Below are 15022 nucleotides of genomic sequence, written 5' to 3'. Positions count from 1 at the left end.
CGCGTCAGCAAAATCCTGCCTACTCTGCTGCAGAAGATAAAGAGATACACCAGAGCCTGGTGCGGGATTATGACATACTGTTTTCCTGCACCAGCCAGAATCCAATGCATGTCAATTGAGGGAAAGATGGCACGCAGGTCGACATCACTGCAGTGATTTTTTTCCCCCGGGGGGGGGGCCCCCTTGTTTTTTATGGCATCCCCCCAATAAGGGAAAATTCATTTTTAAAATTTTTTGGCCCCCAGCCCCCCAAAAAGGGGCTGGGGTTGTTTTATGGGGGGTTAGTTGGTCATTTTAGAGGGTGCCTCCTTGGGGGGGATTTTTTTTTTTTTTTTTTTTTTTTTTTTTTTTTTTTTTTTTTGTTTTTTTTTTTTTTTTTTTTTTTTTTTTTTTTTTTTTTTTTTTTTTTTTTTTTTTTGTTTTTTTTTTTTTTTTTTTTTTTTTTTTTTTTTTGTTTTTTTTTTTTTTTTTTTTTTTTTTTTTTTTTTTTTTTTTTTTTGTTTTTTTTTTTTTTTTTTTTTTTTTTTTTTGTTTTTTTTTTTCTTTTTTTTTTTTTTTTTTTTTTTTTTTTTTTTTTTTTTTTTTTTTTTTTTTTTTTTTTTGGGGGGGGGGGGGGGGGGGGGGGGGGGGGGGGGGGGGGGGGGGGGGGGGGGGGGGGGGGGGGGGGGGGGGGGGGGGGGGGGGGGGGGGGGGGGGGGGGGGGGGGGGGGGGGGGGGGGGGGGGGGGGGGGGGGGGGGGGGGGGGGGGGGGGGGGGGGGGGGGGGGGGGGGGGGGGGGGGGGGGGGGGGGGGGGGGGGGGGGGGGGGGGGGGGGGGGGGGGGGGGGGGGGGGGGGGGGGGGGGGGGGGGGGGGGGGGGGGGGGGGACCTGCTGTTTGCCCAGTGTTCGGTAATCCGGAATTTTCGGGGCCTAGGTAAATTTAATAAAAGCTTAAAAAAAAGTACCCTCCCCCCTTGAATTTCCCGGTAGGACAATCAGGGGTTTACCAGGTAATGTGGTATATGTGGCACATGCTTCCCCACACAGCAGCCATGGGCAGGGTCCTGCGATGGTACCACACAGACAGTTGCCCATGGGTTCTCGTGGGAGCATCCGTGAGCGTACCGCTTCTGGCAGACGCGCCCAAAGAGGTCTGTCAACCTCAGCTATGTTTTGGGCTGTCATGCAGGCACAGTCGCATATGGAAAGGTACACCAGACAGGGTCTGAGGGAGCTGAGAGCATGTCGCACAGCCATGACTGACAGTATGTGTGACATCGCGGATGCTATCCGTAATTTCACCGATGTCATACACAGACGTTGTGAGGACATATTACAGCAGTTCCACAACCACATGTCCATGAGCCAGGGCAATGGTGGACGGTTGCAGCATCGACGTGGCCGTATGCCAGCAACAGCAGCAGCTGGCAGTCGGCGCGGATGACAACAGGCCCGCGGACACCCCCATAGTGCCAACAGCAGCCCCAGCAATGCTGGGTCTGTGCTGTCATCGGAACGCCCCAGGAGACCATGTGCACATGGCTCTGGACAGTCCCAACAGGGACCTGTGTCCAGTCAACACACTCCCGCTTCTGATGACAGTACCCAGTTTGGCATAGTACCGGATACAGTCCGTAGCACCCCTGCCAGGCACAGGTACTGTGTCCGTGCCCACAGACACTGATCTGTATGACCTGCCAGGTGCAGTTTGTGGCTGTCCACAAACTCCAGTATATGGCAGCCATGAGGTGGAACTGTGTGCATGCATACACACATGCGAAATGTTAACACCTAGGGCTACCACATACACGCACACACTGCACCAACAGTGCCCCACCCTGTACTGCTGTCCCTCACCAACACACATACACACACATGTCAATTGGTGGTATCAGTGGCAGACTCAGGCATACCTAATTCACACCCTGTGCATATGATGAAACTGTGCCACCTCCTGCAATCTCCAACATCAGTGCAGGAACAGGTAAACACGTTGCTGATGCACAGGGTGACTACATAGAAGTGTATTACTAGTATCATGTTGGTAACAGTACAGTGCGCTGATATGACTGTGTGTATATCCCAGCATGCCTGATGCAGTAATTGTATGACTGTCCTGAATTGTTATCTACACCCACAGTAAGTACCATAGTGAAACAGCTGCACATTATTGCATACCGGTGGTAAGGATGTCAACAGATAGCCACATACATAGGTAGCACAGGGGAGAAGCTAATGCAAGTAGTGATACGCAATGATGGACATGTACAGTAATGGTGGCATGTTGCCTACAACGACTATGCAATGTGGATGTTTGCGCATGTTGATATGTGTGCAGTACCAATGTAATACAAATCACACTTAACTATGACATAATATCAGTTCTACCATGGACATCTGAGCTGTGCATTCCTGGGTACATGTTGATAGTGCCTACATATTTGCACTGTTACCTACTGTAAGTGTTACCCCTTCTTTGTTGTACAATGGACTACTTCCAGCCCTGCTTACTGTAGCTTTGTTTGCATGCATGTTTGCTTGGGGTTCCCTGGAACACTGCTTCCACCTGCAATGCAGTTACAGAGCTTCTGTGGACTCCTAGTGACATCTGCATAGCGTACTATACGTATGTCAGGTTTCCACATGAGAGAACATCACTGTCTGCCCTGTTCGCATGTACGTTGCCTGTGACACATTGCACATGACTTACCTGGCATTTACCCACATGTGCAGTCATATATGCCATTGCTATGAAATCTGTAGCAGTACACCCACACATACTCACCTTCAGTATGTTGTTCCCCATTGGCCCTATGTGTTGGTAATCACCATGGCAATCACACTACTATGGTAGCATTTGCAAAGGTAACCTGAGAATCACCTCTATGGTCCAGTTGTGGTTTATGTGAGTCATGTGGCAATGTCACAGCTGCCACATGTATGCAGTCAACCCTCTCCCCTGGCCAGGAACGTACAACACATGTGTGGGATGCCACCACATAGCCAATCTGGGGACTGAGCATTCTGAACCCAGTACTGCCATACCCTGTCAGGTGGCATGACATACTACAGTGACTACAATACCAGTCTGACATAGACCCGCACTGACAGCAATCCGAACACACTGGGGCATACTTGGAGACTCAGAATAGCATCCTGCCTGAGCATCACACACCTCCGCAGCTGGCACATAGGCATACGTTACGTCGGAACAGAGCACATGCCACAAATGGCACACACATCCAGTGTGCCACACTCTCACAGCCTGTAGGGTACACAACACACCTGCTACAGATGTGCCAGGTACCTCTCTTGGCCGCTGCAGTGGGGTCCCGCTCAACAGGCTGTACATGGTGAAGGTCACAGTGATATGCCCGTGGGGCACTATGGTCCACCACAAAACACATGCATACAGGTCAGTCAGAGGCATGGACACATATGACTCAGTCATTGTCCATGCCACTATGGATGACCTGAGACATACCTCCCTGGACTACATGATAGGGAACATAGAAGGGATCTCTCAGCATGTTGCACGGGCCAGTATGAGCCTGATCTTGGTTGCCATCATACCCTCACCAGGCATGCTACCACAATATGTAGGCAGGGTGTTCTATGTCTACATTCTGCTCAATCTCCAATGTCATTCATAGGGTATCCAATGGCTGTCAACGTGTGCTTACATGCTAGGGAAGCCACAATGATTTGCGAGGGGCAGCTTGCATGTGACACCCATGGGCCATTGTATATTGGTGAAGCCCCTTGATACACACATAGTGCCTTTTGCTGCAGGACACAGATTACATAGCCACCTCCGCGGGTATCACACAGGATAGTACACTAACAGTGATGCTACACAACACCAGCAGTGTACACCGCAAGATGCATGCACTGGACACTGTCCTCAGCACGGTGAACTGCAATATCTGTGCAGTACCAGATTCCTTATTCACGGCTCACAGGTGCAACCCATCACTGCCAGGTTATACCTCATACCATGCCTGTCATCCCCTACACATGTAACACACATGGACATGGGGATGGTATCTCAAGGCACCACAGATACACACACCTCCAGGTTGTTGGCACAGCACAAAGCATCAGGGCCTATCCATGAGCAGCTAACTGTGTGTTGGACTGCCTTCTGGTTCATAGCCTGGCACACACAACCCTCCCATACACAGGAAACTCACCTGTCCTCCCTAACAACACTGGCAATATGACAGTCTCTAAAAATGTCTTTATATGGCTGGACTGCATCCAGCCAAACATTGTGCGTGAGCATTACTGTAGCTACAACACACTAGCTGAAAGGTTCCCAGCATGTAGTCACTGAATTGCAGTGGAACAACATGTTACCACTCCCACAACAGGTGGGAACATGCAGCACCTGTTCATCGACTACATGTAGACTATATGGCCCAGACCAGATGTGTATCCCCTGCTGTTGGTATTATACCATATACAACCCACACTGTATAGACACATACCATGTGCGACCCCTGCACAGTAAGACACAGTCATAATGTTATGCATTGCGAATACCATTTATCCACTTGAGGCACGTGTCAGACATGGTAACTACTGAAGGTCACAGGTATATATGTGTATGTGTCACACACATACATCATGTGTGCATTGCCATTGCTGGTTTAGGCAATGGCATGCATTGTTATGAAAAACAACCCACGCATGGTCATATTGTGTGACACAACCACACGTGGCAGTTGTGGGTTTCCAAAACATACCTATCTGTGCTCTGACAGTGGTAATAGGCCCAGTAGCGGAGTGCACTATTGGCATTACTGGGCAAGTAGCCCTGTTTGGCTGTACTGATAGTGTGGTGACATCCCCTGTGTTTACTGGGGGAATATGCAGCATCTGGCGTATTGTAGTATTTGCCAAAAAGATCTGTTCTCTCACACTTGCAATTACACACACCCTACTACCCCCCCAGCACACACACGCTTGCCATTTGCAGGATTCATACCCCTACCTAACTATGTCACGACACGTGAGAGAGACACATTAGCGAAGCGCACTATTCGGATTACTAGGAAGTTCTTCTCTGGCTGTACTTATAGGGTGCTGACATCATCAGTGTTTGGAAAGGGTAATGTGCATCATGTAGTGTGTTCTCCTGATTGCCAAAAAGCACATGCTTTTCATACAGAAATGCACACACACAAACGCCCCTCATCCAAACACACACACGTGCCATTTGCAGATTTCAAACCCCTCCCTAACTATGTTATGACACTTGAGAGAGACGCATTAGCAGAGTGCGCTATTCGGATTACTGGGAGGTTTCCCTTCTCCAGCTGTACTTATAGGGTGCTGACATCATCAGTGTTTGGAAAGTGTAATGTGCATCATGTAGTGTGTTCTCCTGATTGCCAAAAAGCACATGTCTGTCATACAGAAATACACACACACAAACTCCCCTCATCCAAACACACTTGCCATTTGCAGGTTTCAAACCCCTACCTAACTATGTTATGACACTTGAGAGAGATGCATTAGTAGAGTGCGCTATTTGGATTACTGGGAGGTTTCCCTTCTCCAGCTGTACTTATAGGGTGCTGACATCATCAGTGCTTAAATAGGGGAATGTGCATCCTGTAGAGTGTTTTCCCAGTTGCCAAAAGGGACACTTCCCTCACACAGACTTGCATACACACTAACCCCCCTGTACACACACTGGGCAGTTGCAGGATTCAAACCCCTACCTAACTATGTTATGACACTCGTGACAGACTCATTAGCAGAGTGCGCTATTCGCATTACTGGGAGGTTTTCCTTCTCCTGCTGTACTTATAGGGTGCTGACATCATCAGTGCTTAGAAATGGAATGTGCATCCTGTAGAGTGTTTTCCCAGTTGCCAAAAGAGACATTTCCCTCACACAGACTTGCACACACACTAACCCCCCTCCACTTACACTGGGCAGTTGCAGGATTCAAACCCCTACCTAACTATGTTATAACACTCGTGACAGACGCATTAGCAGAGTGCACTATTCGCATTACTGGGAGGTTTCCCTTCTCCTGCTGTACTTATAGGGTGCTGACATCATCAGTGCTTAGAAAGGGGAATGTGCATCCTGTAGAGTGTTTTCCCAGTTGCCAAAAAGGGCATTTACCTCACACAGACTTACACACACACTAACCCCACTCCACACACACTGGGCAGTTGCAAGATTCAAACCCCTACCTAACTATGTTATGACACTCATGACAGACACATTAGCGGAGCACGCTATTCACATTACTGGGAGGTTTCCCTTCTCCTGCTGTAGTTATAGGGTGCTGACATCATCAGTGCTTAGAAAGGGGAAAGTGCATCCTGTACAGTGTTTTCCCAGTTGCCAAAAGGGACACTTCCCTCACACAGACTTGCACACACACACACACACACACGCACACACACACACACACACACACACACACACACACACACACACACACACACACACACACACACACACACACACACACACTGAGCATTTGCATGGTTCAAACTCCTACCTAACTATATTATGGCACTTGAGGGAGATGCATTAGCAGAGCGCTATCCGAATTACTGGGCATCTGTTCTGCACCTGCAGTATTTATAGGGTGCTGACATCTTTATTTCTACAGAGGTATGTACATCTAGTACTACCTGTCAGGTGGGGGATAGCATATATATGCATTTGCAGCCACCTACTTCAGGGTCAGATATGCACATCGCACTGGCAGGTTATGTTCTATACCATGCTTCGTGACCACAGGACCTGTAACACACAACACACCAGTCCAGAACACCACTCCCACATCCAGGACACACACTTTGCTTCCCTGGGAACAGTGCCGGGATATGCAGGTGTTCACATACACCATTCCAGTTGTTAACATCGGGTACAGGCATATTGTGTGTGGGAACTACTCAGGCCTCTACAACATTACCCTACAGCCACTACAATTTGTGGGTCCATGTGCTATGGCAGAACCACTCACCACAGCCACATGGGGGAATACATATTGCACCTGTCCATCTGTAACATGGGTACTCACTGTTCCACACCAGAGGTAGACCACCATTGTTGATATCTGACCATACCCACCTTTCCCTGGACATCCATATCCCATCCCCACCCCCAGGCAAGGTTGTCACTGCAAACAAACTGTATTTAGCACAAGCAGACTCTACACTTGTGAAGACTGGGGTGGACAACTTCAAAGGACCCATGCTGGGGGACTATACTGGCCGCTCTGCATAATCCTTGACAATTGCATTCTATGAGCATGTGTAAGGTTTGCATTGATCATGCTATCCCAAATATACCCATGACTGCTCCACAACAGGACACCTGTCAGGTGTACACCAGCCATATATGAGCCGTCCAACAGACAGAGTGAGCTAATACATTGCAGAGCTGCAGCCCACAGAGGGAGGACATCTCTGAACAGTACCGGCATGACACTTCAATCCCACATAATCATCACAACACAGTGTTGACAGTGGAATTGTCCAGACAATGCAGATAGGGCTCCCCTCAGTCTGTTACTGACGCCCACTTACTGTTAGAAGTCCTCAACAGCCCTCTTCCAGCACACACCAACAACATGGATGTGGCTTAGCACATTCAAACCCTGGGATCTCCACTGTGTCCCTGCTTGACAGAGGCACAGCACACTAGCCTCACACGTTGCCTTATGTGACCTACTTTACAGTGGCACAGTAGCCTACTGTACTGGGGATGCAGATGCCAAGCACACTCTGGCTAAGCTGTCATTCTCTAGGGCAAACAGCCTAGTATTGACCTCTACACCCATATGTTTAATTGTCAGATGCACAATATTTGTTGCTGTTAGACTGTTTGCAGGTCTTTATTGCCATAGCATTCCCTGTTCCTATGAACAACTTGTGTATCTGTGGAAGATGTTTCAATATGAGGGCGATCCACTATATCACTTATGTCTCTGTAGTCATTTACTGTGTGCACTGGGCAGATTGCTGTGTTGTGGCTGGTTCCTGGAATGACACGTACAAATACCAGATATGTGTGGCCAACTGCTAAACGGAGATATGGCCTAAGTGTGTGAGCATGCCCAGTTCAGCCTTTCCATGGCATGTTGTCTGACATATGCCTCATTTATCAAAGTGTGCGAGCATGCCCAGTGTGAGCTTTCCATATGTTGAACTCTGCAGTCCACCACATATTTGGGTGAGTGTGAACTTCAACAATATCTCACGTTTATGGTTGTGTGTTGGGTGTCATGTTGTGTACTTACTGGCCAACTGCTTTGTGTCTGACCACAACAGGGATTATACTGTGCCTGCAGGGATTGCATGGGATACTTTGCATACAGTTGTCAACATCCTTTCATAATGTTCTAACACTGTAGTACCGTATAGTGTACTGGTTCAGTACTTTCACTGTGGTGGACAGTATCCTGGGCTTTAGTCCTATCACTGCTTGACATCTTCATAGTGAGCACAACAGACTGTGTAGGGGCCAGTTGTGCACATATGACCATGTTGCATTATGTTCAGATATGGATTACCTACACCAGGCTTGTCCAACATCGGTAGTGTATTCCACAACATAGGTGGACATTGGCAAACACTAGCGATGTGGCCTAGGCCATTTCTGATGCTAGTCGGAGAGTGTGTTTGTCCTTCGACACACATTGTAACTGGAGTTTGCCATGACATATGTCATGGTTAGTATACTGTGCCTCCGTCTACCTGTGACATAACAGTGATACCCAGGGTAAACCTACCATCTCCCATCCACTCATCAAGATTCCTCTTGAGGGGTGTCGATGGGTGACTCTCTGGCTAACCTGTACTGGGAGTTTACTCAAGAGTGGGGTGGCTTCTGTGTTATGGATCATTCAGTACAGCTTGTCCTATGTATGTCAGTGCTGGGGTTCAGGTCTCTCATGTGCGTAGCTCACTGCCATTCAGATTGTACAAGGTGCAGCATGTTCATTGATTCCAGCTTGGACATGGCTTCATACATCAGGCACAGCTTGCCTCTGGGTGGGCAGTATGGCAGTGTGTGGAGCTGCAGTTTGTTTAATCAGGCAACACATGGCATCTGTTCATGCTCTTTGCTACTCCTGGTGAGGTACTGTTGTGGACTTTACAGTTGATGGAGGTGTCTGCTGAGGTACATCCCACAGGGGCTATTGTAGTCAATTGTGATGCTGATGAAGGATGACTGCAGAGCCACAGTGACCTCCCCTTATCTAGATCTGACAACCTTCATGATTGGGTGGGTATATGGTATGTTTCTGTGAACACTACAGCCACATGTTTGTCCAATGCAGGATATCTATCATCTTGTGTCCCCAGGTCTCTCATTACATGTTAGGTATGTAATGGGTTAACACCTGTGTGGTAATTGTTGGGCACTTACTGTATATCCACGGTGGCTGTCTATACACATTTCTGCAGTTAGCTTGCTGACATGGCTATGGCACCAGTTCTCTGTTTCTATGTGGCCTTTTTGTGGGTTGCTTGTGTCAGCTGGGGGTCAGATATGGTGGGCAGTTTGTACTCCTCTGCATACATGTTCAGTCACAGACCTTCCATGTTGGCCTGTACCTATGGGACATATATACGGAACGGGGAAGTCCCAGGACCAAGCCTTGTGGGATGCCACTTATATCTGTTTTGTAGTCTGACATGGATGCAACATGTCTGACCATGTCAGTTCTGTCCTTGGTCTGGTTTGCAACCCCTCTACTGACATAGGGGTTTATATTTAAGCTGGTGAACATATCCATACTGAACACGTAGGGTATTTTCTGGAAGCATTTGCACGGTCCAGCTACGCTGTGTGGACCACATTGCCCTCATCGATGACCTTAATGACTGTTTCAAATGGGTCAGACATGTTTAGGGGCAGGATCTACACTTACGACAGCCACACTGGGTAGGGTCCAGTGTCAGTAGGTCCCCGATAGCTTTATGTCTGCGGTACATGCTGATCCTTTCCATAGCTGTGCAGACCAAGCTTGTCAGGATCCTGGGGTGGTAGTTTGCAGTATCCATTCAGGCAACACCTTTGTTGTGAAGGACCACTGTTGTTGTACACTGCTCTTTGGGTACATATCCTGTGGTAAGGCTGACACTGAGCAGTAGTGTGATTTGGCATTCCATTCTTCTTGGAGTCCATGTTGGCCTCAGCCCAGGACACCATCTCATACCTTTGCTGCTGTGTGTTTTGCTTTGTAGATGATGACTGTTACCTCAGCATCTGCAATATCAGGGGGCCAGCAGTCTGCTGGGATAGATATTTTGCATTCTGGGGGGGGGGGTTGCGCTGCACCTGTCAGGTTGTATGTTGGCAATATGTGTGTGTGTTTCGTATGTTGTTTGTAATATCTGTGTGATTCGGAGCATATCTGTGAATTCGCAACATGGTTCCTACCATCAGTTGAGTAAGCCTTGTGATTATCCATAGTGTCCTGTACAATTTGTATCTTCATAAGTTCATAGGTTCATACTAGGCTATCCACCCTAGGGCATTAGTAAGCCTAGCCAGAGTGTGTGTGTCTTTCGCCGCCCCTTGCTATGTGAATATTATGGCCATTTATGATTTTCTTTACTGTGCCTCTGTCTGGACGTGACACAGTGAAGACCCCCTGTGTACATCTACGATCATCCATCCACTTGGCAATATTCCTGTTGAGGGGTGTCAGTGAGGGGCTCTGTCTAACATGGAGTGGGATCCTGTTCCAGGGTGTGGGGAGCCTCTGGGTTATGTATCTGTCCCTCCAGCACATCCTATTTCATTATGTGTTGAGGTTGACATCTGTCACTCTCACAGCTCCAATGGCTTTGATTTCCTGGGGTGGAGCATGTCCATTACTCCTGTGTTGGACATGGCCTTGTACAACAGACATACAATGCCTCTGTGTAGGCAGTCTGTGACTGCATTCAGCTGGGGTGTCTACAGCCAGGCAGCATATGACATATATTTGACACCCTTTATCCTCTTGGTGAGGTACCTTTGAGGTCTTCCTAACTGCTGCAGGTGTCATGTACGGTACATCCCATATGAGTCACTGTACTAGATTATGGGTCTGATAAGAGAACAGTACAGGGGCACAGTGACATCTGTTGATATAGATGTGAATCCTTTCATGATACGGTGTCCAATATAGACAGTCTTCCTAGCCACATTGGCATTGTGAGTGTCACATGACAGGTTACTGTCGACTTGTGTCCCTAGGTCCCTGATTACTCCTTGCATACATAATGGTTTACCACCTATGTGGTAATTTATGAGTACCTTGTTTGGTATTTGGTGGGACATTCATACTGTCCAGTGTCTTCAGGATGTCTGGGTGGGGTTCCTGTGTGTGAGAGTGTGGTCTGTCGCATTTACAGACTGTACAGCAGTTTTGACTACAGTTAGGTGCACATGGGTGGTCTCCACTGATTCATGCATTGTCAGTTACCTGGCAGTATGGGTGGCTGTGCTGCATATGGATACTCCCCCTCCTTTGATGTTTTGGTCCAGGTGTTGGGGCCATAACGCATGATATGAGGTATAACCTGGTAGTGCTGGTGTGCTGTCAGTAGGCTTGCAGCAGGTTTCTGTCACTGTACAGACATCAATGTTCTCCATACTGGGAAGTGCCTCAGGAGCATGCATATTGCAGTTTACACATCTGGCATTGGTCAGCATTACCCTTATGTTTCTTACCACTTATGTTTTCTAGGGTGGTGGGTTAGTCTTTTCGGCCTTGCCTACGTACGGATCTATGGAGTTGGCAAAGGCCTTATCCAGTATCCAGATGCCCAGGGGTAACAGGTGCAAGCCATCCATGGAACAGCAGCATGGCTTGTCATGCATGACATCTCAAGCAGACAGACATTAGATCCACTTGGACTGACAGCTGTAATTGTGCCACCTGTTAAAGCTGATCATTCTGTGTTTGTACTGTGGCATCATTCTTGGTGAGGGTTGGATGCTGCAAACGGCCAGTGTCATACCGGTCTGGAGTACATACTCAGAGAGCTCATCCATGTCTCTTTTCATGTAGTCCAGGGAGGTACATCTCGGGTCATTCACACCAGCATGGACAATGAGTGCATCATATTTCTGCTTGCTTTGGGGTGACCTGCGTACTTGTGTTATGTGGCGTATTGTAGCAGCCTACAGGCAGCTTACTGTACCCTTTCCCTTGTTCAGTCTGGTGAGTGGGACAGCAGTGTGTCTGCCTATACAGACGCCTATTACAACTGTATCAGGCATGTTGTTTCTCCTTCTGGCCTGTGACTGGCACACCAGCTTTGTGTACTATGTGTTGCATGTGCTATGTTTGGAGGTTGTGGTTGCTTGGGGTCTGCTTTGGAGGCCTCTGTTGGTGTGGTGTGTTTGTAATTAGGGCCTCCGGGAATGTTTTTCTGTGTTTATGTGTTTGGTTTACAGTTGTGATAGGTCTATGTGGGACTGGGTTTGTGGTGTATGTGGTTACCTTCTCCTCCTGACTAGTTTTGACAGTACTGAGTTGGGGGAGCTCAGCCTCCAGTTTGGATAAATGGTTGCATCTCTCACATATATTTGTATTTATTGGGGGGAGTTGAGGGTTGTCTGTGTACTTGGGGCAGGTGTAACATTGCCTCAGGATTCACAGATTCTACTTGTTGTAGCTGGCCTTAGTGGACTGTATGTGTGGACATATTTTATTGCCATACTACTGATCAGTGATTACTTCCCTTTTTATGTTTGCTCTATCATGTAGTAGCTTCCTCATTCTCTTGCATGGTTTGGTAATGGCTGGAGTCCAGCATGCCAGATGCCTGCGTGTATGGCATTGTGTCTTGTTGTTATTTATGATTGCATAATCCAAGCATTCCTGGCTGTGTTCATGGAATGCCTGTATAACAGGTTCTGCGGTGTGTCCCATATTCTGCACCTGCACAGGGCCTTTAGTGGATTCCACATCAGTTTGGAGGGGTGCAACTTATGCTTTACACATGTTTTTCACTGTGGTTTTCTGGCCAGGGACTGTGGTCAGGATGTGTATATCCGGTGTGATTACTCTATGGTCTGGTCTTACCAGTGAGGGATACACTTCTCATCTTGCCATCCAGTACGCATGTTGCTGATTATCACATCCAGTATGCTTACCCCTCTTGTGGGAGTGGTACGTTGTTCCTGGGCATTTTGGTTTATGGATTCTGGGAACTCTTCTCCTACTGTGTTGGTGCTAGTATAATGCTCCCAGTGTATGTCTGGGTATTTTCAGTCAACCAATATAATGTGGTTTGGGGGGCTTGATATATTCATGTATTCCAACATAGGCCAGGTGCAGTTCCTGGTGTTAGGACAGTAGTCTGCAGCAGGCTATATACTGGGTGGCAGTTTTAGCCACTGGTACTTGACCATGCCTAATCCATGCTGCTTCTTGTTGTGGTACCAACATGGGGGTGTGGTTATCCTTGACAATTATTGCTAGTAACCCTCCTTTTGTAGCTTGTTCCATGTTTTGAGGCTGTATAGCACAGTGTGAGGTGTAACCTGGTAGTGTTAGGGTGCTGATGTGAGCCTTGACCCAGTTTTCTATTACAGGACAGACCCAGTTTTCTATTACAGGACAGATATCAACATTCTCCATACTGTGTGCGTTTACACTGCACGCATCTTGCTGTTTAGACTTCTGGCATTGGGTAGCATTACATCTAGGTTCCTATCCCTTGTGGTACCTATGAAGGTGGGTTTGTGTTTTGAGACTTACCTATTCAGGGCACACTGTGGGTACTGACAGCCTTTGCCAGTATCCATGGGGCCTGGACTGATAGGTGCACGCCACCCCTAGCAGGTGGTGCATCTTGTCATGCTCAGCATGTCTTCCCAGGCTGAAACACATTGGCTCCCCTTTGACTAACAGCATTACTTCAGTCAATTATTGCAATTGATCATCCCATCGTCATTTTGTGGCTTCATGCTTGGTGAGGGTGGATGTTAGTCAGGGTCCTCAAGTGTGCATATAGTACATGGTGTTACATTACTTAACACATGGCATTCATGCCTCAAGTGGTGCTGCAGGGCTGCCTCTGTCGGATGCACATACTACACTCCCTGTACATGTTTGTGAGCAGGTCATGTCATTTTAGGTATCCCTGTTATTATTTGAGTGAGTCAGAGAGGGGTATCATTCCCAGGGTTCCTACTGAGCCAGTGTATGTGCTATGCGTTGCCTCTTTGCCAAGGTCAGGGCATACTGGGCACGCCTCCTTCTGCCTACTGGGGCAGGCTCAGGTTGTTCCTCCTCCGAGTCACGCTCTGCCTGTGATGGCCTTGGCAATGGTGGGGGGCTGTTTGGCCCAGCCCTATGCTGGTCCTGCTGCAGCTGTTTTCGCAAGATCATATTATGTAGCATAACACATACCATGACAATTTGGGTACATGTAGTTGGTGAGTACTGCAAGGCTCCACCAGATGTGTCCAGACACCGGAACCGTGACTTGAGCAGCCCAAACACATGCTCTATTACATTACGTGTTTGTGCGTGTGCCTCATTATGGCGTTCCTGTTCAGGTGTGTGTGCGTTTCTGATGGGTGTCATCAGCTACGGCTCCAGTGCATAACCTGCATCCCCCACTAGGTGTCCATGTGGGATGTCCCCATTGGCAAATGTCTGGTACAGCTGCGTCAAATGCCAGATGTGGGAATCATGGTAGCTCCCAGGGCAGCCAGCACACACATTCATTATTATGCCCTGGGCATCACACACGACCTGGCAGTTGATGGAGGGGAAGCCCTTGCGGTTAATGTAGGCCCTACCCCGCTCACCGGCTGGTGCTTTGATGCGTATGTGCGTGCCATCTATTGCACCCACTACCTCAGGGTATTCCGCTATTTGCTGGAAAAGATGCATATTGCTGGCCAATACCTCACGGGCATTGGGGAAATATACATGATCACTGACATGTGCTGACATGGCATCCAGGAACTGGTGCAGTACCCTGGAGGCTGATGCCTGTGATATCCCCATCATATCACCAGTTGGTCTCTGGAAGGTACCTGTTTCTAG

The sequence above is a fragment of the Protopterus annectens genome, chromosome 1.part2, assembly GCF_019279795.1.
Source record: "Protopterus annectens isolate FY-2018-M chromosome 1.part2, PAN1.0, whole genome shotgun sequence".
Taxonomy (NCBI): Eukaryota; Metazoa; Chordata; order Ceratodontiformes; family Protopteridae; genus Protopterus; species Protopterus annectens.
This window is presented reverse-complemented; position numbering follows the sequence as displayed.